Here is a 24,802-nt window from a genome sequence, read left to right on the forward strand (position 1 = left end):
ACCTCTTAAATCCATTAATAACCACAAAAATCTCATGTTTCCCAGAAATTCTGATCTACCTCACCCCTTAAAAGGGAGCAAGCCTTTCACTTTTGATTAAGAATCATGAATACTTTAGGGGCACTGGAGTGGCTCAGTTAGGCATCCAACTCTTGATTTCAGCTTAGGTCATGATTTTAGGGGCCTGAGATCAAGTCCCATGTCAGGCTCCCAGCTGGGCTGGGAATCTGCTTCTCTCTCTCTCTTTCCCTCTGCCCCAACCCCTGGTCAGGTGCATGTTCTCTCTAAATAAATACACGAAATCTCAAAAAAAAAAAAATCAAGAATTCTTTGAAAATGGAGTGAATTTCTATAGGCACTCAGCCTCTGAGATATGGTTAAACCCCACTTTCTACAATTTTTGTCACAAAAGTGGTTTGTGTTTACAAACATAAAGTTATAATATTGAATATACAGGTAAAATAATCTGCAATCCCAGGTTTCTGGTGTGTCTTACTGAGGCGTGTACCCACCCCTTCCCCTACTAGGTTGCAAGACCACAGAGCCATCAAATAGCCAAATGGTTCCACAGGCTTAGGCCTCTATCTCAGTCCTCTTCTCACTACATGTGTCCCCTTCAAGTTCCAGGACATTTAGTAGCCACTATGTGGCCTACATACAGAGATAAGCTGGTTCCGGCAAGGCACAGAAAGCTGGGAGAGACTGTGAGCCTCTACATTCTACAGGACTTCAGAAAACTGAAATACTCCCATGCACTGGACTAATAAGACAGAAGTCCCTTGGACTGGTGGTCAAAAGATGGGCGTGATTCAGAAGGTGGTAGTGTTTCCTGGTGAAGGGACAATAAGGCAGGGGAGGAAGGTTTAGGCCATAGTTTTCAGGGTGACGGAAGGCAGTCTAAGGGGTGCAGACTTGCCATCAGCAGGAAGGTTGGGAGGACACTTGCAGGCTTTAGGCAGAGGAGTGGAACAAGGAAATCAATCTGAAGCTTCTAGGTGGCAGGAGAGGGTCCTAAGAGAAAAAGTGTGAATAGAGACCCAAGAGAAGGTCATGAAAAGAGTCTGAGAGCTAGAAGGTTCTCAGTGGTCCTCCACTTCTGCATTTTACTAAGCGTGTGAATCCTCCTTTACTTTCCTAGATAGGTCGTGGAGACCAGAAAAACAGAAGGGCTAACCAGGGGTGGGTGGTGGAGTAGAAGACCAGGGAGGCAGCGAGTGCCCGTGTCACCACAAGGGAGAGAGAAGTGCCTTCTTCAGAGCCAGAAGGCATGATCCTGTCCTCTCTCCTTGCTGCCTTTCCACACCCTTCTCTAGTTCTTTGGAATCTCTCCGTAGCTTCTCCTTCCTCCCACGGGAGTGAAATCTCTCTTGAGGGGGGATCTTCCTAGACGTGTGAAGTAGGTGTTATGAATCTGAATCATCTGTCCAACAGGCTGAGTGCATCCCGGGCTTGGGAACAGAATTTTCCAAGTGGTGGTTGGGCATCCTGAAGGGAATGTGGCTCAGTTAGACCCAGGCATAGGGCAATCATCAGCCGCTGAGCCTCTGGGCGGGGGCAACCGGTCTGGCAGCTGGCTGTGCCTGTATTGCACAGGGCAGGACACTGGCTTCTGAAAGGCCAAAGATGTCCTGGAGTTGTTGCTAACGATGTCCAGAGACTGCACACTTTGCACACTTCTGTCCCCTGACCTTGCCCAGCTTTGGCCTCTACCAAGTCTCTGACTCTTAATCGCAAGAGGTGTCCAGGCTTCTGAGGCAGGGGTACTCAAGTCATGTTTCCTATGATCCTCATTCAGGCTGTAATGCTTACGGGATTTTGCTGTGATGCCAAGGACCAGGGGGGCAAAGACAGAAAGAGAAGTGCCCTGTCCCGAAAGGACAAGAGACCAACAGGAAGAGGGACGCTGGTAGAACAACGACATCAGAACACCACGCTGGTGTAATGGACTACGTCGTTTTAATGGACACGCTTAGTTCCTACTTTCTAGGGAAGGCCCCCTAAGGTTTCTACTGAGGGGGAAATTTGGTTTCTACTTTCATCTATTTTAGTCACTTGCAACTTTCTTTTGAAAAAACCCTTGGGCACCCTAAATGTGAATCCAACAACATTTTTCATGGCTCCTTTCTTTCCTTTAGGATGAAAAAAAAAAAAAAAGACTTTTTTTTTTCCTCCAAGGGGTAGTGGTGAGGGGCCAGGCGCTTCTGCTGCACTGCCCGCTGGGGGGGGGGGGGGGGGCGGTTACGCAATCAGGGGAACATGCGTTCTCCACTCTCGGGGTCCTTTGATCCCTCTTGCTCTTACGTAACTGCCTAACAGCTGGAGCCGTAAACTTTAAAACTGGCCCGAACGTAGGTCGTGTTGCGAAAGGAAATCCAACCCCGAATCTGAAGAGAAACAGCTAGATGCTTTAAGGGCGATGCCGGGGTCCGCGTTCTTGGCTGTCCTGGGCGCGGCGCCCTCCCCCTGCGCCCCGGCTCCCGCCCAGGCCAGGCCGCGGGGCTGCGGGAGCGCGGGCGGCCCGGCCTTGGGACCTGCGCGCTCGCTCGCACGCCCGGGGCTTCCTACCTCTCCGCCGCCTCCGCCTTCACCCCCTTCACCCCTTCCTCCGCCATGGCCTCTGGCTTCAGGTCGTGGTGAGGAGCGTACGGTCGGCGGGGCGGCCGAGCTCGCGCGGTGCCGGACGTGGGCGGCGACGGCTGCCGGCCGCGCCATTCGGGCCGCCGCTCCTCAGTAGCTGTTCCGAGGCCGTGTGACCGCCAAGCGCGGAAAGTGGGTCTGAGGAAGGTCAGCAGGCGCCCAGCGGCTTCCGGGCCACGCTGCCCTCGCGGGGTGGCCGCTGCAGCCGCGGGGACCGACGCCCGGGCACCCCCCGTCCGCGGGGGCCCTTCCCGGGAGCCAAGCGAGGGCTACTCCGCGGGGACGGCGGCACAGGGGTCGGGGCCGACTTCCGGCCGGGCTGCGGCTCGCTCGGGACTGGGCCCCTGGGGCGTTGCTCTTCCCCTCCGACCCCCGCCCCCCGCGCTCGCTCTACATCATCACATTTTTAAAATCTTTAAAAAAGAGAGAGAGAGAGAGACTGTAAATGCACATGTCCAGGGCGGGCGGCGGCACGTGTCACCTCCGCGGCCCCTCGCCCTGCTCTGCAACGCGGCTCCGGAGCCTCACCCCTCAGACGGCGCTTCCGCTTCCAGCGGGGCTGCCCAGCGCCTCCTCCAGGCCTCGCGCCTCCCCGGGTGCTCAGCGGGTTGGGTGTGGGCTCAGGTCACGACCTCGGGGGCCTGCGCCCTCCCGGAGCCTGCTCTGCCCTCTGCCCCTCCCTCCACTCTTGCATTTTCTCTTTCTCTCAAATAAGTAAATAAATACATAAATCGGATCTTAAAAACCTACACGACCCCCGGTGCCTGGTCTGTGACCACGCTTCCTGACTGACTTTGAGGTACTTTGGGGCCCGGCTTCCACCTACTTCAGAACGTGGATGCTTATGAGGAATGCCTCCCGGCGTGGGGTCAGGGGGTCAGGAAACACTGGGCCTTGGGAGGACTGAGTCGGGTCCATAGCCTTCCAGCATCAGGCCAGGCTTCTGGAAGCATCTCAAGAGGATTTTCAGGGAGGAAGAGATAGGATCTCTCAGGCACACAGCCAGGGTTTTTTTTTTTTTTTTTTTCATCCTTAGATTTGAAGACATTTGATGAAATGAAATGAAATTGCAAGTGGAACAAGAGTTTTGTTTTTTAGCCTAAATGACACATTACGTTGCTGATCCTGGTGTCACGAACTGCTCATTTCTTTAATGGTCAAAGATTCCCTAGTTTTGGCTTTTTCTTTCCACAGAGACGTCGTGCTGCGGAGCAAAGGTTATGTTACTCAGGCAGGCGTCAGGGTAGAAAGAGAGCTCGCAAGTCAAGAAGTAGACTCTTCAGGAGGTTTATCGTGCCAGGTGCCATTACTAGTAAATATGAATAGCAAAGATGCTGATGATGGTGACAAAGATGATGGTACTTCTCACATTGTGGCACATGGTGTGGATTTGAGAGCTGATGATTGACATCACTGGCCAGCAGGCTGCAAGCAAATGCAAGGCTTCTTCTGGCCATTGTCCCCCCAACAAGTGTCCTACTCAATTTAGCTATGGCTCTTTGCCAGAAGTGAGCTGCTATGTCATAAAGTTTGTTGGCATTGTTAGCAGCTCATGTGTGACGATGCAACTTTTACTCTGTGGAAAAATTTTTGGCTAAAGGAAGAAAGAACTCATGTGTTTAAAAATGAAGGGGCATGTGTCCACTTATATCATCTACTGGAGAGTTGATGCTTATAGGAATCCTTGCCAAATATGATTTCCTTGAAACTTTCCTTTTGTTTAAAGAGTTTTGGGTTTTTTTTTTTTTTTTCTGTTCCACTTGAAAAAATCCAAGAAATAACTTGGTGTGAAGTGAGATTTTTAGTATTTTCTATGCTTTACCTTTATTTTCTTTCCAATGACTTCCTTTCCAGTGATAATCATGATGATACGTTGCTGACATTCATTGAGTTCTTGTGGCCACATTGTATATTTAATCCTCATAAAACCTTATGCTATAAAGGCTTCTATCCCCATTTTATGGACAAGAAAACTGAGTCACTGACAAGTTTAATAATGTGCCCAATGTCATACAGGTAATAAATGGTATATATAGATTTAGATCCAGGCATTCTGACTTTAAACCAAGCTCATATCATGATGTTTTGTTTTTTTTTTAATTTTTTTTTAATTTTTTATTTATTTATGATAGTCACAGAGAGAGAGAGAGGCAGAGACACAGGCAGAGGGAGAAGCGGGCTCCATGCACCGGGAGCTCGATGTGGGATTCGATCCCGGGTCTCCAGGATCGCGCCCTGGGCCAAAGGCAGGCGCCAAACCGCTGCGCCACCCAGGGATCCCATATCATGATGTTATACTGCCTTCCTTGCTGGGGTTAGCATTAACTGCCATTTAGTCAACAAAGACTTACGGAGCTCTTACTATGTGCCGGGTTCCGAACTAGGTGCTGAGCAGAATGAAACAAGCAAAGCAAATATAGTCATAGTCATCATGGAACTTAGACTCTAGCAAAAGAGAGCAATATGAAGTTAGTAATTAAAAACATAATTGTATCATTAAAGACTATTATACATGGGGAGCATACACCCAGGACCTATTAACTCTGCGAATAAAGGCATTTAAAGTGAGATGTGAAATAGTGTGAGATGGAAAGATGAAGCAAGGGTGGGTGGGAAGTGGGAAAGGGGTCACTTGTCAACAGCAAACGCTGGCAATTTCCACATTCCAGAGAACCCACGGTGACCTCGTGTATTGCATAACATCTTTCAGAAAAATGCCTTTCGACTACAGAATAAAATTTGAATTTGTTTGGACACACAAATGGTCATGACAAGATCACAGTCTAGCTGGGGAATCAGCTGCTTAGTTGTAAGATTGAGAACAGGATGTTCAGATGATGGAAACATGTCAAGTAAGAACTGTTCTCGGAATGAATCTGAAGAGAGACCCCAGGGAGGCCAGAGCGACTGTGCCCAGGGGGAAAAGACCCGGGGAGGGATGGGGAACTGCACGGAGGAGCAGAGACACGGTCACATTGAAGGGGACTATGTTCTCCTATCTTCCCCTCTGCATCAGAGCGGTGCGCCATGTATGACTGTTCTATTTCCAAGTAAACCACAAAAATCAAATATTAAATGAACCATAAAGCTAATTAGCTAAACTTTGTGGAGTATATTAATTAATGGAATGGAAAGCAATGCTAGATGTCGACTCAAACGTTCACAGGAGCTTAGTATATCCCAAAGACAGAATCTGCAATCGCTAGAGGAAAGAGTCCTGGGACACCTGACCATCCATTTGGTAATAAGAGAGCCAGACTCCTGATTCTTTCCTTACACCCACATAAACTCCAGATAGAAGAATGTGAATATATTTTAAGTGATACAAATACTAGAAGAAGACATGCTTGAATATTTTTAGACTCTCTAGTTGGGAAAGGCCTTTATTAGCATTTTAGGGCATTGGTATCCTTCAGATCTGCATGGCTGCAGGCTCGGCTGGAAGTTACAGATGACTGTCTGCGAGACTGCCTCGTACCAGCCACAGGCCTGCGGGCCCCAGAGAGGAGGGTTTGACTTCTTTGAGCTCTAGCACACCTTTACCTTTGCTTCCTCCTATTGAAAGCCCCCACCTACCAATAAAGCAGGAGCATGCAGAAATATCAGAAATCACAAAGTTAAAATTAGACTCTATAAAAGTCTGAAACTTCCGTACAGCAAAAATCACGATAAGCAAATATTTTAGAGCCTTCTAAAAGGAAGTGAAGAAGCATAATTCTCCTCTGAATTTACACTGGTGGTTCTGTCCCTTATAGAAGGGCTCCTAACTATCCTCCCTTCCCCCTCCCCTTTTTAAAAGATTTTATTTATTTATGAGAGAAAAACAGAGAGAGGCAGAGACACAGGCAGAGGGAGAAGCAGGCTCCACGCGGGGAGCCCAATGCAGGACTCGATCCCAGGACTCCGGGGTCATGACCTGAGCCGAAGGCAGATGCTCAACCAATCACTAAGCCACCCAGGTGCCCATAACCCTTTGAATTCAGAATGTCCATGAACTCAGATGGAAAAAAAAAATTGTATCGGGACGCCTGGGTGGCTCAGCGGTTTAGCGCCGCCTTCAGCCCGGGGCGTGATCCTGAGACCCAGGATCGAGTCCCACGTCGGGCTCCTTGCATGGAGCCTGGTTTTCCCTCTGCCTGTGTCTCTGCCTCTCTGTGTCTCTCATGGATAAATAAATAGAATAAAATAAAAATTGTATCTTATTTTCTCCAACCTCCAACAGTTCTAAGGCTCGGCATATCTTTAAAGTACGAATTAAGTCAATACAATGCAATAGTATTAGTGTCACCCGTGACTTCACCACAACTAGAAATCAAATATTTTTATATTACGTCATAGTTTTTTGCCAATAGTTAGCCTTGGCACTGAATTCCAGATTTACGGTAGTTATTAGACCCAATTGCTAGAGGTTCCCGTTGGATGGCATAAGAAAGACGTGTATTTATATTTCTGTATCTCAAATTTGTTTCTAGAAACCATTTTGACAAGCACAATTTACATAGCTCGTTTCTTTTGTAATCTTAAGTATTTCACTTTGTGCATGTAAAACTGAATCTGAAAAGAGGTCCATGTGCTTCTAAAGATTGTCCAGGAGGTCTGTGTCATGGAAAAGGTTAAGAACCTTGCCTTAAGATAATGATTTACACAGGGCAGACGGCTGTCACACGTACATCTTTATGGGCAGCACTCCCACCCAAAGCTCCGCACTCACTGGGCTGGTGTGAGAGACGTTCGCACCACACACAGCACAGCTTATTTTGCCCTCTGGAGGTGAGCCCAGCAAGTAGAGAGGATGCCGGGAGCCCTGGGCTCCCAGCTGATGGGTAGTAGTCTTGTTCTAGCTTGGGTGATCTGGGTCCCACAGCTAAAGTTCTTTGGGGACTTCAGAGCAGTGACTACTCTGGTGAAGTGACTGTCCCATTTTAGTTGAGGACGAAAATAACTAATTTTTATGGGTTTCAGGGTGCTCTCTTACCCTTAGAGACTGATACTGACTCATTGGCTGACAGCCTTGATACACCAAAAGCCAAATCAGTAAGAAAAACACTCCCTGATCAGATAAATAAAATATAAATAGACAATTAAGATGACTAAGGGGGGGGGGGAGCCTTTGTCTCCACTATCAATCAGAGAATTGCAAACAAAAGCAAGATTTTTTAAATGCTTATCAATTTGACAAAATTTTAAAAAGTGATAACAGTCTGATAAAGATACGCAGAGGCAAACAACCGTGCCTTGTTAGTGGGAATGTAAATGACCATACTTTTTTTGGCAAGTTAACCTTAACAGTGTTTATTAAAAATGTTATTTGTGCATCCCCTCACTCCAGTAATCTCTCTCTCTTAAGAATTTACCCTCAGGAGCTAATCTTAAATATGTAAATAAATATATGTTCTAGAATATTTATTACTCTCTTGTTTATAGTAGCCAAAAAAAATGTGGAGGCCACCCCAATTTGTTCCATATTGCAGTTGGGTAATTCATCAAGATATTTTGCTTTGTCTTCCCTGTATGTTACCACCAACTCCAAGAAAATAGGCAGGCTTCCCTTTGCCTTTAGGGGAAGTGTGTGCTGTAGAGCAAGAAACAGAAGCTGCCACCTAAGAAGTTCTTTCCTGGCTTCTGGTTTGAGAACGTGAGTTCATTTTCAAGTGAGTAAGCCTCCGAGGGGGAAAGGTAGGGCTGAGATGCCCGGAGCTCTCAGAGGTAACCCCATCGTTACGCCTGTGTGAAACAGTTTGGTCATCTTTTATATTTTCTAAAGACTGAAAACGCGCGAAGCCACACCAGGGGTGTGGTGTTTGCACAAGATACGTGTTAGCGAGCTGTGGAGACTTGTGATGATACTTAGGGTGATTTCCTATAGTCAACTATGTCTCTCTTACCCCAAGCGAAAGCCCACTAGGACAGCATCCAGCCTCTGCTTTGGCCATAATGCTCCCCAGGGACTTACTGCTGCTACAAGATAAAGAAAATGAGGCTCCTCTTTTTCTTCCCACAATACTCTGATACGGCAGGCACCACATCACTTCACGAGAAATGCCACGTGCGCAATAAGCTCTCAAGAGATGAACTCAAGTAGAAGAGTGTTTCATAAAGCCTGGCAGACTGAGGAGCGGTTCAGGGCCTATGGCTGTTCTCCTCACACAGTAATGAAACATTCTTTTGGTCCGAAGAGAGTGGAAGGGCAAAAAGATCACACGCACACACACACACAAAAACAAAACAAAACAAAACAAAAAAAAGATCACACACATGAACTCTTGGTCAGCTGCAAGAAGCCAGGTGACAGGTGCAAATGGAGCCTTCGCCTGCAAATGTTACATAATGCTTTGTTGGGCCTCTTCCCTCAGGAGACAGACATTTGTTTGGATTGTTGAATTCAATGGTCACTGTAGCAATCCCATTAAAAATCTCCACCATATCTTTGGCAGAGAAGAGGCATTGTATGTATTATTATATGTATTAATTCACTGAGTTCCATCATCGGCCCTCTAAGTACTGGGTCTAGCTTTCTGAACCATAAGCTTGCCTGGGGTTATATGGCAGTGAGCGGGAGAGGTGAGAATTGGGCCCACATCAGTCTGACACCAGCTCCATTTTTTTTTTTTTTTAACCACCATTTGCTAGTATTTTCTATGTTGAGTGCCTTCATCTGCTGTAGGGTTTCCAGTTTCCGTAGCTTCTCTCCTCCGAGCTGTGTCTGGTGGACAAATGGAAACACAGCCTTCAAAAGTAAGTGAACCATGGTAACTGCTATGCCTTTTCATTTTTTTTGTACTTGAACCAGTGGAGGGAAAAGAAAAAACAAAAAAAACAAAACAAAACAAAAAAACATCGGGACAGGCTCTGAGTAGAAATGGCTTGTCCAGAATGTGAGGGAGGATTTGAGGGTTGCAGGCCATGGACTGAGAGGCCTGTCACATGCCTTTTAATAGAGGCAGGCTTGTTAATCTGTGGCATGTCAGAGCTTGAACACCCGTGTGTGATGTGCCTATCACTTTACTGAAAGGAATCCCACGTGGCCATCCCTGGAAGTGCGACAAGAACCCCTGCAGCCTGCTGAGCTGGGTGCCAGCCCCCGGACACCAAGGGTGACAGAAGGACAGTGGCATGACCAGGCACTGGCAGTCCGGGTGAGATCTGAGACCAGCATGGAGGTATGCATGGAATCCACAAAATGTGGCCTCCTTCATATTCATTTCTTATGAGACCCGATGACATCTGCCACAGAGTCCTCAATCCGTGTTGACGCTTGCGATCACGATTTACATAACAGCACGCTGCACGTGTGCAGCCCACGCTATAAAAACAGACGTCCTATCATAATATATTGGGGAGGATGTTTGGCTTTGGCAATTTACAGCCCCACAGACATGGCTCATAAAATTTTAGGGCTCGGAGGAATATTACAGGCCGTAGACACTCCAACCCCTTCAGTTATAGGAGATACAACAAGTCCTAAACTATATAAACTTCTCTGAGGTTTTACATACTTATTTAATATAAATTGCATATAAACATAAGTTGAAAAAAATACATTAAGAAGATCAGTTCCTGCTTTTAGAAAGATCTTGCTTTGGAGGTAGGATCAAATGTCAGGCTTGAGGCCCATCAATTCAGATTTCCTACTCCTGTTAGGGTGTTCTAGGAAGACGGTGTGATTCAGGCCCTGTGAACATTTTCTGTAAAGTAGCTGTTAGCACTGTGCCTGGAACAGACAGGCGTCAACAGTTATTGACCACCCTTATTATTATTCTGAAGGGTAGCTCGTGACTGTTGTTAACACAAGTCATCTCCAAACATTTTTAATGTGATACCTCCTATCAGTAAAAGATTTTTAAGCACATTTCCCCAAAACATGCGTCTGTATTCATACTTACGTTGTAGAATGAATTACTCGATGTATTACTTACATTATAAAAATGCAAGGAATACAATCAAGAAGATAACCTAAAAATCCAATCTATTTGCATGTGCAGGGTTCATTTTACTCATCTGTGACTTTTTTGTTTGTTACATTTTTCCATAAATAAAAAAGGAAATGGGAAGAAAAATATTAAAGATGAGTATTTTCTTTTTTTTTTAAAAGATTTATTTATTTATGAGAGAGAGAGAGAGAGAGAGAGAGAGAGGCAGAGGGAGAAGCAGGCTCCATGCTGGGAGCCTGACATGGGACTCCATCCCGGGGCTCCGGATCACGCCCTGGGCCAAAGGCAGATGCCAAACCACTGAGCCACCCAGAGATCCCCAAGATGAGTATTTTCTATTTCTTCTTCTTTTCCTGTTTCTTCTTCTTGCGATACATCCTTCGGGTGGGTCCTATCTTGAAAGCAGAGAGGTCATTACTCACTTAAAACATCTCTTGTGGGGCAACCCCGGGGGGCTCAGCGGTTTAGCACTGCCTTCAGCCCAGGGCATGATCCTAGAGACCCTGGATCGAGTCCCACATCAGGTTCCCTGCATGGAGCCTGCTTCTCCCTTTGCCTGTGTCTCTGCCTCTCTCTCTCTCTCTCTCTTTCTCTGTGTCTCTCATGAATAAATAAATAAAATCTTAAAAAAAAACACACACACACACATCTCTTGTGACTCCCTGGGGAGAACTTTTTCATAAGAACTCAAAGGTGGCTGTGCTCTTGGCTCTCCAGGGTTGTGTCATATGGCAGGAGGTGGGCTCCCGATTAAGTTCCATGATGGGATTTGCAAGAGGAGGACACGGCCATGCTAAGCTGTGTGTCCAAGCCGTGGGGACGTGGCAGGAGGTGTGCTTTGAGCTCTTCCATCGTTTCAATCCCTTTTCCTTCCTTCCGAAGACCCAACCAATCACTGAGTTCAACTGATTTGTTTTCTATTGTCAACCACATATGATATATACAGATGCTAAACAGTGTTATGAGAGGGCCATGGTGGCATTTTCCTGTCACCCTCGGTGGGGCGTTAAATAAAAAAGGAATAACAGCAACAACAGCCAAACACTCCTGCCGACACACACAGAATCTCGAGAATCCTTCATAAAGTAGTGGGCAGGCTGGACAAGAGACATGGCTTCGAGGAAGGAACACAAACAGGCTGTCGGGCTCCCTATTACACACTCACAACCAGAGTGTGCAGATGATCTGGAGAAACCACGTGGGGAGACGGAATTCAACTGATGAGCAAGTAAGTGCTTTTTCTTTCTTTTTTTTAAAGGACAAAGTAACTCTTTGAAATAAAGTGTCTGAAGCTGGGAGCCAACATCCCGGTGACCAGGGCCGACCAGGGCCGACCAGGGCTGGGGAACCCAGAGCAGCGGCCTCCTCCTGCCTCGGCCGGGCCTCAGCCCCACCTGCATCCCCTGGAGGGCACGTCCCGCGGAGGGGTCAGGAAGCACCGCTTCAGCCCCGATTATCTTCATAAACTTCTGAGCCAAGGTCCACTTGGGTCTTGCCTTCTACGGGTAGACGTGGTCCGGGCCCGGAGCCCCGTGGCCAGAGGTGCGGAGCCGGGCAGCGCCGGTCACCCCCTCAGCCCGCGGGGGCACCTGCCGCAAGGTCCACCCGCCCGCCGCCAGACCTGCCGGACGCCCCCCCCCTGCTCCCCCGAAGCCTGCCCGCCCCCAGTTCGCGAGCGTCGGGCCCCGAGGCGTCAGGCTCACGTCCCTACTGCCCCGTGCCCCGTTCCCGGGACAGCACCGCCCTCGAGCCCTGGGCCCTTTCAGCCTCCCCCACCTTCCCATCGGGAGCCCGAAACCCCGCGGGGAGCTGCGGCCACAGGACCTTCCAGAAAGCCCGGCGGTGGGGGTGGGGGTGGAGGTGGGGGGAGCAGCGGGCGCCGGGCGGGGGGCGGTGACGAGAGGCCGAGACCCGGGACCGCATCCTCCCTGGGGCTGCGCTCGGCGCCTCCACCTCAGGCCTTGCTGCCGCCCTGGGGCCGGCTCGCGTTGGGGGGGGGGTCGGCTGCAGCCCCACACCCCGCTGCGACCCCGCCGCGACCCCGCCGCAGCCCCCCGCACACCCCGCAGCTGCCTTGCAGTGCCGGCTCCTTCCTGTCTGCTCTTTTGGGGGCGCCGATCCCAGTTCTTAGTGATTTTGTGCCGCTGCCTTGCGTGGTCTCTCCACTGGGAATGTCAACTGTACGCGGAGAGGGACGTCGTCGGATGCTCCAGCCGCGGCGCCCCGCGGGCCCGGCCCTAGTCACCGTAAGCGCCCGGTGTCGGTTGGTTTATAACAGTCGCGGCCACCTGAACGCAGGGCACTAACTAGGAAGCTTCCAAAGCTGGAATGACAATGAAATAGGCCTGAGATTTAAAGTCACAGGAGGCATGTGTCCAGATTACACTGTATTGGTAGAGGGCGTGTATCTAGACGATGTTACCTCTAAGTGTCTGGGCAACAAATGTCTGCTTTCTTGTCTCAAAAGGAAGGCTCCACACACAAGCTGGGAACAGAGCCGCCCGACAGCAGAGAGGGGAGCCCACGCACAGACTCTGAGGTGCTGCTCTAAGCCCCACGCCTGCGCCCGACCAGCTGCGGGCTGCACACGTTGCAGGGCAGTGGGTTACGCATTCTGAGATAGGGAGTCTTTACAGTTCTTGGCTCTCCCCGGGGAAAGCTTCACTGGCACCACAGTCGTTCACAACAGGCCTTCGCATTTTTCTCAAGACCCCTCTGCCCCCTCCGGTCCCACCAGGGAGGTTGGCGCTGCCGAGCGGGGGTTTAATGCTCCTCCTGCTCCCTGGTGGGAGTGACACTGAGCCAGCGAGCCCAGTGATCACAGCCCCTCTGTCAACAGGTGCACCCAGCTTAGAGAGCTTCCCGGGCTCTCTAAGACAGGGTGAGGACAAGTCAGGGCTGCCAGCAGGGAGGCTTTAGCACATGTGTCACTCAGTAGCTGTGCACCTGCCACTTCCACCGGGTAAGAAGAGCAGAGCTTCTCTTCCCCCTACCAGAGGCAGCTAGTGACCCAGGCAGCGTGGGTGCCCACTGGGCACATGGTTCGCTGTTGATGCGGGAGCCAGAGAGGGAAACCCATTCTCTGTCTCAAAGCTTGTGCGTGCACAGAGAACAGAAGCCTGGGGACCCATGGGGTGCAGAGATCATGCTCCCTACTCACCTATACCAGAGTCTGACATTCCCACCTCATTCTGGCACAGAGGGAAGAAAGCAAGCTGGGGGGAGGGAGGGCACAGGAAAATCATGGTCAGAACCTGAAGCCAGATCCTATCGGGGTTCAGGGAAGGCCCATGGCTCTGCTGTCCTTAGTGAGGGGTGGGTGCTGATAGCTCTCGGTACAATAGGAGCACAGACCCTAAGAAAGTCTCCACCGTGACTCCTTCCACGTGGCACAGGGAGGATCTGGGAAGGCTGTGGACTCCGGAAGGACACCCCTTCAAACTTGGCGATTACGTACCCTCCAAAACAAAAACATAAAAAATCTACCTCATTATGGCATGCAGACTTCTGGATTCCAGAAAAATTTTCTTTGTCAAAGATAAAAATCGTTAACACGTGAGAAATCCGCAGCCAGAGATAAAAATGAGATAGTGACCTCAAAGACAACTTCAGGAATCCAAGCAACCAAAAATCAAATGTAGTTCTTTTAAAATTTATCTTCCTTCTCTTTACTCACAATTCCTCACAGTTGAGACTTAAATACTTTTTGGCAAAATATGAAACACTGAGTAATGTACATCATGTAGCTGTAAAACTGATATAAGGCCAGGTGTTAACGAAGTTGGACTAGAATGACCCTAAAAAATCTCCTATGATACTGCACCTGGAAAACTCTGAGTTATAGGTAGGACTAAAAGTGGAGTCATTAGTGTGTTGTGATACATAATAGCTATTAAAGCATTATGGTCTTTGAACGGCTCTCAAGTGTTTCATGGCTCTCAACCTATTACCACTTCAGCATGATTATGAATAAGAAATTCTGAAAAACTGTTTTAATACCAGGACCTGGCAATGATGCTTAAAACTTACTAATAGCCTTTTAAAAGCAAAGGCAGCATCACAGAAAGAGAGATAGATAGATAGATAGATAGGGGCCGAAACCAGACTGTTCAATGAATAACAGAGACACAATCTACATGGAAGGAACCTGCTCCTACTAGGAACTTCTGAGTATGTAGAGTGAATGCAAAGACTCTGTCCCACATCAAGTGTGGAGAAAGAACTGAGACTTCCATAAGCCCTATACTTGGGAAGAGTTGTAGCCATAGTGAAAGGATAGGATAAAAAAAAAAAAAAAATCTGTTCCCTGGTAAAGGGAATTGACAAGAAATCTTGTCTGTCTAAGGTACTGGCTGGGGTGAAAAAAAAAGAATCTCTCTAGAAAGCAGTAACCATATGTCTGCCCGTGCACAAATTAAGGATCTGAATTTTTATCACTTGCATTGTTCAGGAAAATCCAATTCAATAAACTAGATTAAAAACATTTCTGGAGCAGGGGTGCCCCAGGATGCTTGGAAAAAAGATAATACAAATCCTTCCTGGAGGGACACATCTTAGTCCAGGTCCCTTAGAATCTGTACAGATTAGAAGAACCAAATATGAGCTCCTTGTCACATTTTTTTAAAAGAAAAATATAGCATAGGGGCACCAGGGTGGCTAAGTCGATGAAGCGTCTGCCTTGGCCTCAGGTCATGATCCCGGGGTCCCCACGTCTGGCTCTCTGTCCAGCAGGGAGCCTGCTTCCCCCTCTCCTTCTGCGCCCCCCCCCACTTGTGCTCTCTTTCTCTCAAATAATTTTTTTTTTTAAAAAAGGAAAAATACGATGGTGTGGTGGTGTAGGAGAACTCAGCCTCCATCTCCCCACAAAGAGTGATAATTAGGCAACTATTCATGAACAAAAAGAACTCTGGGAGGACTCGGGAGTTCACTGAAGCAGCTTCAGCAATAGAGTAGAGCAAAAAAAGCTGGAGAAGCGCTGCACAAAAATGGTACAACGGCTTCATTTGCCTGCATCTTGCCATCCTCGACTGGCCCTGCTCAGTGCTGAGAGAGAACTCCCAGCCCGAGAGAGTTCCCTTCCTGGGAAAAGAAGAGCAGCCGGATTCCCAGGCCTTTGGGGGGCACTGCAAGGGGACCCACTTAATTTCACCCCCACTCAGAGCCAGCAGAGCGGACAGGTCGACAGGCAGCTAGGGACTAGGACAAGGGCAGAGGCTACCAGTATCAGCCATGCAGACCAAGTGACCAGGGTTCCCAGGGGCTCGCCTTGCAGGGGAACCCCCAGCCCGGGCCTCCACAGGCTGCACAGCTGCCACACATCCCACATCTCAAATCCTGGACCCCAGCAAACTGCACTACAGAAGACCTCAGCAGCCTTTGCTACCAATAAGCGGGCACAGCCACAGTGGACACCCTTGATATTTTTGCCCCATAGGTTTTCGTGCCCGTGCCTGAATCCTTCCACACTGCCTTCCCCCACCCCTGCTCAAGCCCAGAATCCATACTGGCAGCCAGCCCTGGCCTCTGTGGCCATGCACACGTAAGAGGTCACGTGAGGCCCTAGTAGCCAAGCCCCACTCCCACGAGTACACCCAAAGCTAGCCCCTACAGCTGCACTAGTGTTCACCAACAGCCAAGGCCAACCATTGTTTGCGGGCCTGGAGATGGCTATGACTTCTGGCATGGGACTGCATAGAAGTGTATGCCCCTGACTTCTGTCAGTGGGCACTCAGGCCCACAGCCAGCCCTGATAACTATGCACATGTTATGCCACAGCTACAACTCCTCTTACCAGCCTCCATGGCTGTGTGCATACCTGTGACTAGCTCTGCCATCACACAAGTGCATACCAACAATGAGGATCCCTGCGGTAACTCATGCTCCTGCAGTTGGCCCTGACCCTGGTCTGCACCACTGTGTGTGTGTGTGCCTTCAGCTGGACTTGGCCACTACAAAGGCATATCTTCAACTGGTCCTGCAACAGCTTAATGTGTACACCACCAGCTCCAGCCATCACTACTACCTGCCCTGGTCCCTAGCTGCTGGACCTAGAGGCATTACTGAGGACCCTAATGGCCCTTGCATCACTGTGGACCAGCCCCCAACCACTGCACCTCTCACTAAAGATCATTAAGTTGTTGAAGCTGTGAACCCCAGCTGCCTGAGCCGACAAGACACCATGGTGTCTAGCCCTGAAGCTGTCACACAGCCCACACAGAGCACCCTGTATTAGTAGGCCTGGGGTCACAGCCTGTTCCAGCCTGCCCTCACACATAGTTGAAACATCTTTTCTTATTAAAGTCAGTCCATAAAGTCTCAAGGAGGTGACTGTTCATATGAGAGACACCCGTGCAAAACTACAGGCAACACACACACACACACACACACACACACACACACACACACAAAAACCAGGGAAACAAACCACCGCTAAAGGAACACAGTAAACTTCTAGTACCTGACCTAAAGAAATGGAGATCCTTAAACTGCCTGACGAAGAATTCAAAATAATTGTTCTAAGGATGCTCAGAGAGAACTACAAGAGAACAAATATAAACAGTTTCATGAAATTGTTTCATGAGAAGCTCAACAAAGAAATAGAAAACATTAAAAAAAGAACCAAAGAGAAATTTTGGAGCTGAAGGCAATGAATGAACTAAAAGAGTCAAGAGAGAGCTTCAACAGTACACTCAACCAAACAGAAGAAAGAAATGATCAAATCAGAGGAGTAAAAAGAAAAAAAGAGTGAAAAAGAATGAATAAGCCTACAAGACTTAGTAGCTACTATTAAAAGAAACAATTGGTGGATTATGGGAATCTCAGAAGGAGATGAGAGGAATAAAGGGGCAGAAAACTTATGTAAAGAAATAATGACTGAGGCCTTTCCAAATCTGGGGAAAAATTTAGACTTTCAAATTCATGAAGCTCACAGGTCTCCAAACAAATTCAACCCAAAGACATCTTTTCCAAGACATATGATAATGAAACTGTCAAAAACAAAAGAGAATGAGAATCTTGAAAGCAGCAAGAGAAAAGAAGATCATCACTTAGAAAGGAAACCTCATAACACTATAAGCAGATTTTTCATCAGAAACCTTGCAGGAGAGATGAAAGTGGGGCATTACATTCTTCAAAGTGCTCAAAGGAAAAAAAACAAACACTTTGCCAAGAATACTTAGCTGGCAAAATTATCTTTCAGAAATAAAACAATAAAGACTTGCTCAGGCAAACAAAAACTAAGGGAGTTCATCACCTCTAGGCCTGCCTTACAAGAAATGCTAAAGGAATTCTTCAAACTGAAATGAGAGGATGCTAATTAGTAACATAAAAACATACAAAAATACAAAACATACTGGTAAAAGTACATATAGAGTCAAATTTAAAATACTCCAGCAATATAATGTGGTGATATGTTAATCACTTAACTCTAGTATAAAGGTCAAAGGATAGAAGTATTAAAAAGAACTATTAGAAGAGTTCTATTAGAGTTAACTATTAGAACTAAAGAAGTATTAAAAAGAATCCATTTGTTAATGGATACACAGTAAAAGAAAAGTAGACTGTGGCATCAAAAACATAAAATGTGTGTGCATGGGGGAATAAAAGAGTAGGGTTTTTGTATGCAAACACAGTTATACTGTCATTAGCTTAAAACAGACTTACATTTATAAGAAGTTTTATATGAGCCTCATGGTAACACAGCAAAATCTATAATAGATACACAAAAGATAAAGGGATGGGAACCAAAGCATATCATTATGGAAAATCATTAATTTACAAAGGGAGAGAGGAAGAAAGAGCAAAGGAAACATAAGTCAGTCAGAAAACAATCAGATGACATTATGAAGGCCATACTTATTGATAATTCCTTAAATATAAATAGATTAAAATCTCCAATCCAAAGGCATATGGTGGCTGAACATATAAACAAGATAAACAAGACCCAACTACATGCTTCCTGTAAAATTCAGTTTTAAGGAGACACATAAACTCAAGGTGAAGGGATGGAAAAAGGTAATCTATGGAAATGGAAACCAAAAGAGAGCAGGGGTGGTTACACTTATATCAGACAAAATAGACTTTAAGTCAAAAACTGTAACAAGAGACAAAAAAATTACATAATGAGAAAGGGTCAATTCATCAATAGGATATATTGGTTGTAAACATGTATGTATCCAACATGGGAGCACCTAAATTTACAAATACTAACAGATAGGAAAGGAGAAATAGACAATGATACAAGTAGCAGATTTCAATACTCCCACTTTGGACAGTGGGTAGAGCATCCAGACAGAAAATCAGCATAAAGATGTTGGCTTTGAACTACACCTGATCAATAAAACTAACATTAGAGAAAAAATTTCATGAAATGGCAGCAAGAATACACATTCTCCTCAAGCACACATAGAATATTCCTTAGGATAGATAATATGTTAGGACACAAAATATGTCTTAATAAATTTAATTTTAATTAGATTGAAATCATATCAAGTATCTTTTCCAACCACAATGGTATAAAACTAGAAATTGGTAACAGGAGGAAAAGCACTGGGAAGCTTACAAATGTGTGGGAATGAAACAATAGTCTTAAAAAACCAATGAGTCAAAGAAGGTACCAGAGAAATCCGAAGTGTCTCTAAACAAACAAAAAGTGGAAAGACAACATAACAAAACTTACGGGACTCGGAAAGTTTATAGTGACAAATGCCTACTGAAGGAGATAGAATTTCAAGATTATGAAATAGGACCGAGAATGACATGGTGTATCTTTTTTGAAACTTAATAGAAAATATGATATCGTTAAAAAAAGAAGAAAATAGGATAACCTTATTTTTTTCAATTTGTCAATTACTTATATTTAGACATAGTACTCACTAGGCTTGATATATTTCCTCGTGAATTTACAAATACAATGAAAACGCTATGCAAAAATAACCTGGCTTACAAACATAGACTTATCATAAAAATGAAGGAAGCAGCTGGTATGTTATTTGAGTCTCCTTTTGTGTCTTTTTTGAGTCTCTTCTTGTGTCCAAGGTGATGTACACTAAGAGGAGTATATAGTATGACCCCTTGAGTAACCTCTGCAGTGTATTCGAGAAAAATTCAGATCACCTTTGTCGGAAATACAAGAAGGAAAAGCATCAAACGATAAATAGTTGGATATACGGGGCATGTAGGGAATTGATCTAATTCAGGAGGACCCAGACTGATATGCTCTGTATGTCAAGGTTAAAGCCCCATTCCTGATAGCGTCAGAGAGTCTTTTCTAATTAAAGTCAGTCCATTAAATCCAGAGGAAGTGTCTGTTTTTTCATATGTGCAGACACCTGTGCAGCCCATGGGGGGTAATGCGAGGCTAAGGGATCACCACCATCCTAAGTACTTTGGTTTCAAGAAACGTGTTGCTCCAAGCCTGAGATTCCCAAATGACATGTCACAGCGGTTACAGATGTACATAAGACATGGCTGCTGTTACTGTTCCTGCTTTTACTCACTTGTTGTAAAACCAAATAAAGATACAGAAAAGAGCACACACAATAAATAGCTATCTTACGGAGTTATTGAGTCAACACCATTGTAAGCACAGAAACAAGTCGTGAGGCAGTGTCAGCCCACCCAGAAGCCTTAGTGTGATCATTCTACAGAGATGAGATGGATGCCTCCGCACGAAATTAGGTTTGGACATCAAGGTGAAAGATGCCCAAACATGCATCAAGATAGTATGAAAAACTTACTCCCATCATAGGCCTCCGGGGTCCTGGGTTTTCAGTCCTAGTCAGTCCTCACAGGGCTGAAAATGGCTTGCGTAGTCTGAACTTCTTACAGATGCCAACAGAGAGAGCACGTGGACTCTGTGATCGGCTGGCCCAGACGGGGGGCAGGATGGAGAGAGCGCGTGGTGGGGCCCCAAAACAGCCATCAAACATCAAAATTGGAGTCCATCTCCCTGTTGCACCTCTCGGTGGGCCACTCCTAATTATAGCCCCTTCTCTGCGCCCCTCAACAGAACTACCACTTTGTCAGTTTCAGAAATCACCTTCTTGCATTTCTTGGTAGTTTTTTTTTTTTTAATCATGCAATTAATTACCTCTAAACACCATAGTTCAGTCTTGCCCATTTTTTTAAAAAAAAAATTGCATGTGTCTTTTAAACATTTTTTTTTTTTTTTTTTTTAACATTTTTAAATCTACTTGTTCTCTTTCCATCTCTCTTTTCCTTCCATTTTTTTTTTCTGTTGAGGAACTAGGGCATTTACCTTGCATTGTGTTCCACATTCAGGATTTTGTCGGGTGTGTATTTATGGTTTCATACAACACGTTTCTCCGTTTTCTCAGTTTCCTGCAAGTTGGCAGCTGGATCCAGAGGTCTGAGAAGACTCTAGTCCAACCTTTTGACTACAATAGGGTTGGTGGGTTAAATCCATGACAGAGGCTTGAGAACATATGGGAAGGACATACTGGTAAATGGATTTGGGATTAGGTAGCAGTGGGAATGCAGACCTTTGCAGACCTTCCAGATTATGTATCTGATCCCACAAGCCTAGAATATATGATACACTGATCATGTTACTATGTTTGGAGAGGCTCAGGGACCTTGACTAATGATAAAACTTTGCTTTACTTCTTTTGACTTTGCTTTCTTCCCTTTTAAAAATAAAATAGGCAAGAAAGTCACAAAATGCAAATAAAAACCACCAAGCTTTCAACAAAAGACATACATTTAACAATTCTTCCAACTTGGGAGGCAGAGTAAAAGCTCTTCAAATAAACCAAGATCCTGCCCAAACTGCTTGTCAATAGCACCCACTGGCCTAGGGTTCGGAGAAGTTGAGAAATAAGCGCTGGAATTTTCTGAGTGCCCCATGGTCCAGTGGTATCTTCTGAAGATGTGAACGGTGCTTTGCCCTCACAGGTGGGTGGTAGCGGGTGAGGCATTCGTTTCCCAGGGCTACCATAACAAAGCACCATAAACTGAGTGGCTTAATACAACAGAAATTCATTCTTTCATAGTTCTGGAAGCTAGGAGTTCAAAATCAAGGTGTCAACAGAACTGACTCCTTCTGGAGTCTCTGAGGGTGCCTGTTCCCTACTCCCCTCCCAGCTCCTGGGGTGTGGGGCCTGTGACCACACCACTCCAAAATCTGCCTCTGTTGCCACATGGCTCTCTTTCCTGTGCGTGTCTGTGTGGCCTCTCCTCCTCTCCTAAAGGCACCAGTCATTGAATGTTTTGGACCCACTTAACCCAGTACGACCTCAGCGTAACTAAGTACATCTGGGAAGAACTCATTTCCAGATAGGTCACATTCTAGGTTCTGGACGGGCATGAATTTGGGGGGAGACACTGTTCAACTCACCATGAATAACCTCAACTTTGTCTGAACCTTTCAGCCTTTCCCAGGTCCACCGGTGGTAGTTATAGTTCCACCGGTGGCAGTTATAGAAACTGAGTGGTATATAAATCTCTCGATGTCTTGCCCTTGCCTAGGTTTTGCTTTTATTTGTTTCATGTGGAGGCCCTATTTCTTTTGTTGTTCTCCTTTCTACCTATTTCTATCTCCCTTAAGGAATGAAAAATAAGATTCCTAATCAAGGATTCTGAATGATACATTCATGAAAATGCAGAGACTCCTGTTCTTGTATTTGTACCATTTAACACTATTTTTGCCTTCCCACTTGCTGTGCGGTGCCTGCCAGTGGCAACATTTTTCATGGCACTGAGAAAAATGTTGAAATTGGCAAATCTTAAGCGCTGAATAAAAAAAAAAATCAACATTGCCTATTTGGACTAGAATTTTATATGTAAGTATTCTGACCTGGGAAACTTCAAGGAATGATATATTGGTCTTTTCCTCTTTATAAAAGGTATCATTGTTGCTAGGAATTTATTTTTACATTTCCTAAAGCCAAAGATGCTCCAAAATATTAAACTCTTTTGATTACTCTTCTTCCTGCCACTTGACAGAACACTCAAAAATTATCCACAAAATACTTCTATTGAAATAGTCACACAACTTCTTAGAGGAAATTGCTAACCACAATTTAGCTTTATGCTCACGTCCTACCGGCATGGAGATTTTTTTTTTTTTCTGGGATTCACGGTTTACTTGTGAACATCCTCCAGGAGAACACAGGGCAGGAGTTAGAACTCCAGGGCTTAGGGAAAGCAACTGACTCACTTTACATGTGTATGAGAAAAAAAATCAGAAAATGAGACCATGAGCACTCACAGAGTCCTTCAAATGCTCTACTTTCCACAGATTTTTCCTCTTTTTGGTTCTGGTGTGCCCATAAGTCCCTAAGGAGGCGAGCCTTCGAATCAGTTAGGATTGGACTCAACTGAACCTAACAAAATCCAAATTAAGGGTGGTTTAAATGAGACCAGAGTGGTGTTCTCTCCCTCTCTCTCTCTTCCCCTCATTCTCCATCTCCTTTCTTTCTTTCCCTTTCTCCCTTACCCCTTCTTCTTCTCCCTTAAGGGAAATTTACAGAGAGGCAGCTCAGAGCTGGTATATGAGAAGCATGATGGTGGCAGGGACCCTGGCTCCTTCTCTCTCAACCAGATATACGGTACGGGCCTTGCTCTCCATGGCCCAGGATTGTGCTGCTCCCCTTCTTCCATCATATCCTCCAGTATGGAGGGTGGAGGAGGGAAGAGTACATCCCTTTCTTTTTCTTCTTTTTTTTTTTTTTAACATCCTTTTCTTTAAAGGAGTTTTTCTAGTACCAATGTAAGCTTCCGCTTCATTGGATGGAACTTGGTCACAAAATCACATCATCGTCTGACCCTTGGCAGTGTAGTCCTGGCTGGATAGACACATGAGCAGTTAGCGGTAGGTCTGCATGATCAAGAGTGGCCGATTCAATTTGACTTTCACATAATCCATTGTTTCGTATACGTGCGCAACACTTGGGACATACTTGTAATTTTTTTTTTTCCTTAGAAGTCAAGTGTATCTTGGCAAACTATTTTTATTTGCTAAATCTGAAGACCCTAGGGAGCAATCAGGGTCCTTACACTAAAATGAAGAAGCAAATGGATACTGGAGTATAAACAATAGTCTCCGGCACAGTGATTTGAAAGACCTGATGCAATGAAATTGTTATCCAGCTGTGAGACAAAAAAAAAAAAAAAAAAAGACTCGGAGATAGGGGATAGGAGAACTGGGCACCAGACCTCCTGAAATCATCTTCACTACCTTCATTCATCATCTATGCTAAACAGTCTTTACCAATAAAGTTTATGACATAAATCACTTAACCTCTCAAGTCTAATACTTGCTAGCGAGACTGTAGAGTAGTTCTGGATTTTCTGCACACGCAGTTTGCCTGTAGGATCGATATTTACCTCTGTAACTTGCCTTTCCAGTTCTGTTTTAAGAAGGCACACCCTTCCTTACCGTGGGTCAGATCTTTGAGTCTGACACAAGGTGTGACCATGTTCCTTTGTGAATGATCCCTCCCTCACCGGTCACAGACGATAAATGTTAATCCAGACTCACCATTTATTTAGCTTATTTAGTTTGCCTTGGCCTATGACAGGAGGCCCCAGAGACCCCTGGTTCTAGGCTGAGCTTCCTAAATCCAGAAGCACTTTTCTGTCAGGTCAGTAGATCATCTCTGAATGGACTGGTCTTCCTTCCTAAGTGGGCCTCAGACACCCAGGCTGGGCTTGAATCTTTGCAGCAGAGGAACACCCGGACTTTTTTTCCCTATTTGCTAGAGGGTAGCAAGCTGTTCCGGGGAGATAAAGCCACAGTATCCACACTCTCCTGTCTTCACATCTTGGCTGGCACACTGATCACCTCCATTTTACCTGGTAAAGATTGCATTTAAACACTTTTTCTTGGGACGCCTGGGTGGCTCAGTGGTTGAGCATCTGCCTTCAGCTCAGGCAGTGATCCCAGGGTCCTAGGATCCCAGGGTCCTAGGATCGAGTCCCTCATCGGGAGCCTGCTTCTCCCTCTGCCTATGTCTCTGCCTCTCTCTGTGTCTCATGAATAAATAAAATATTAAAAAAACAAACACTTTTTCTTGCTCACCTACCTCACTTTTTATCCTTAGCTATCCTCTCCACAATATCTGTTCCTCTGATTTTAACAAGAAAATTTTGTAGTGAGTTTTCAAAGTATAGCTTTCCCCCCCCTCTCTTCAAAAAGGAGAGTAAGAAAAGAATGACTGGAATATTTGGGATTATTGCTTTTCTTATCCCTTTGGTTTTTGGAACTACTGAAT

General features: G+C 45.9%; 1 protein-coding gene across 3 annotated transcripts in view; it reads right to left on the bottom strand.

Moving 5' to 3' along the window:
* PIK3R1 (phosphoinositide-3-kinase regulatory subunit 1) overlaps positions 1-24,802 on the bottom strand; it is a 574,745-nt gene that overhangs the window by 248,633 nt on the left and 301,310 nt on the right. Inside the window, exon 1 of one of the 3 annotated variants that reach the window (XM_072750074.1) lies at positions 2,566-2,777. The exons of 1 other annotated variant lie outside the window; for it this stretch is intronic. The gene's annotated coding sequence lies outside the window, so the exon portion shown is untranslated. Of the gene's footprint in view, positions 1-2,565; positions 2,778-24,802 lie in introns of those variants that run through there. One more of the 3 variants, XM_072750073.1, reaches the window with a different exon arrangement.

Source organism: Vulpes vulpes, chromosome 2 (genome assembly GCF_048418805.1).
Source record: "Vulpes vulpes isolate BD-2025 chromosome 2, VulVul3, whole genome shotgun sequence".
Taxonomy (NCBI): Eukaryota; Metazoa; Chordata; class Mammalia; order Carnivora; family Canidae; genus Vulpes; species Vulpes vulpes.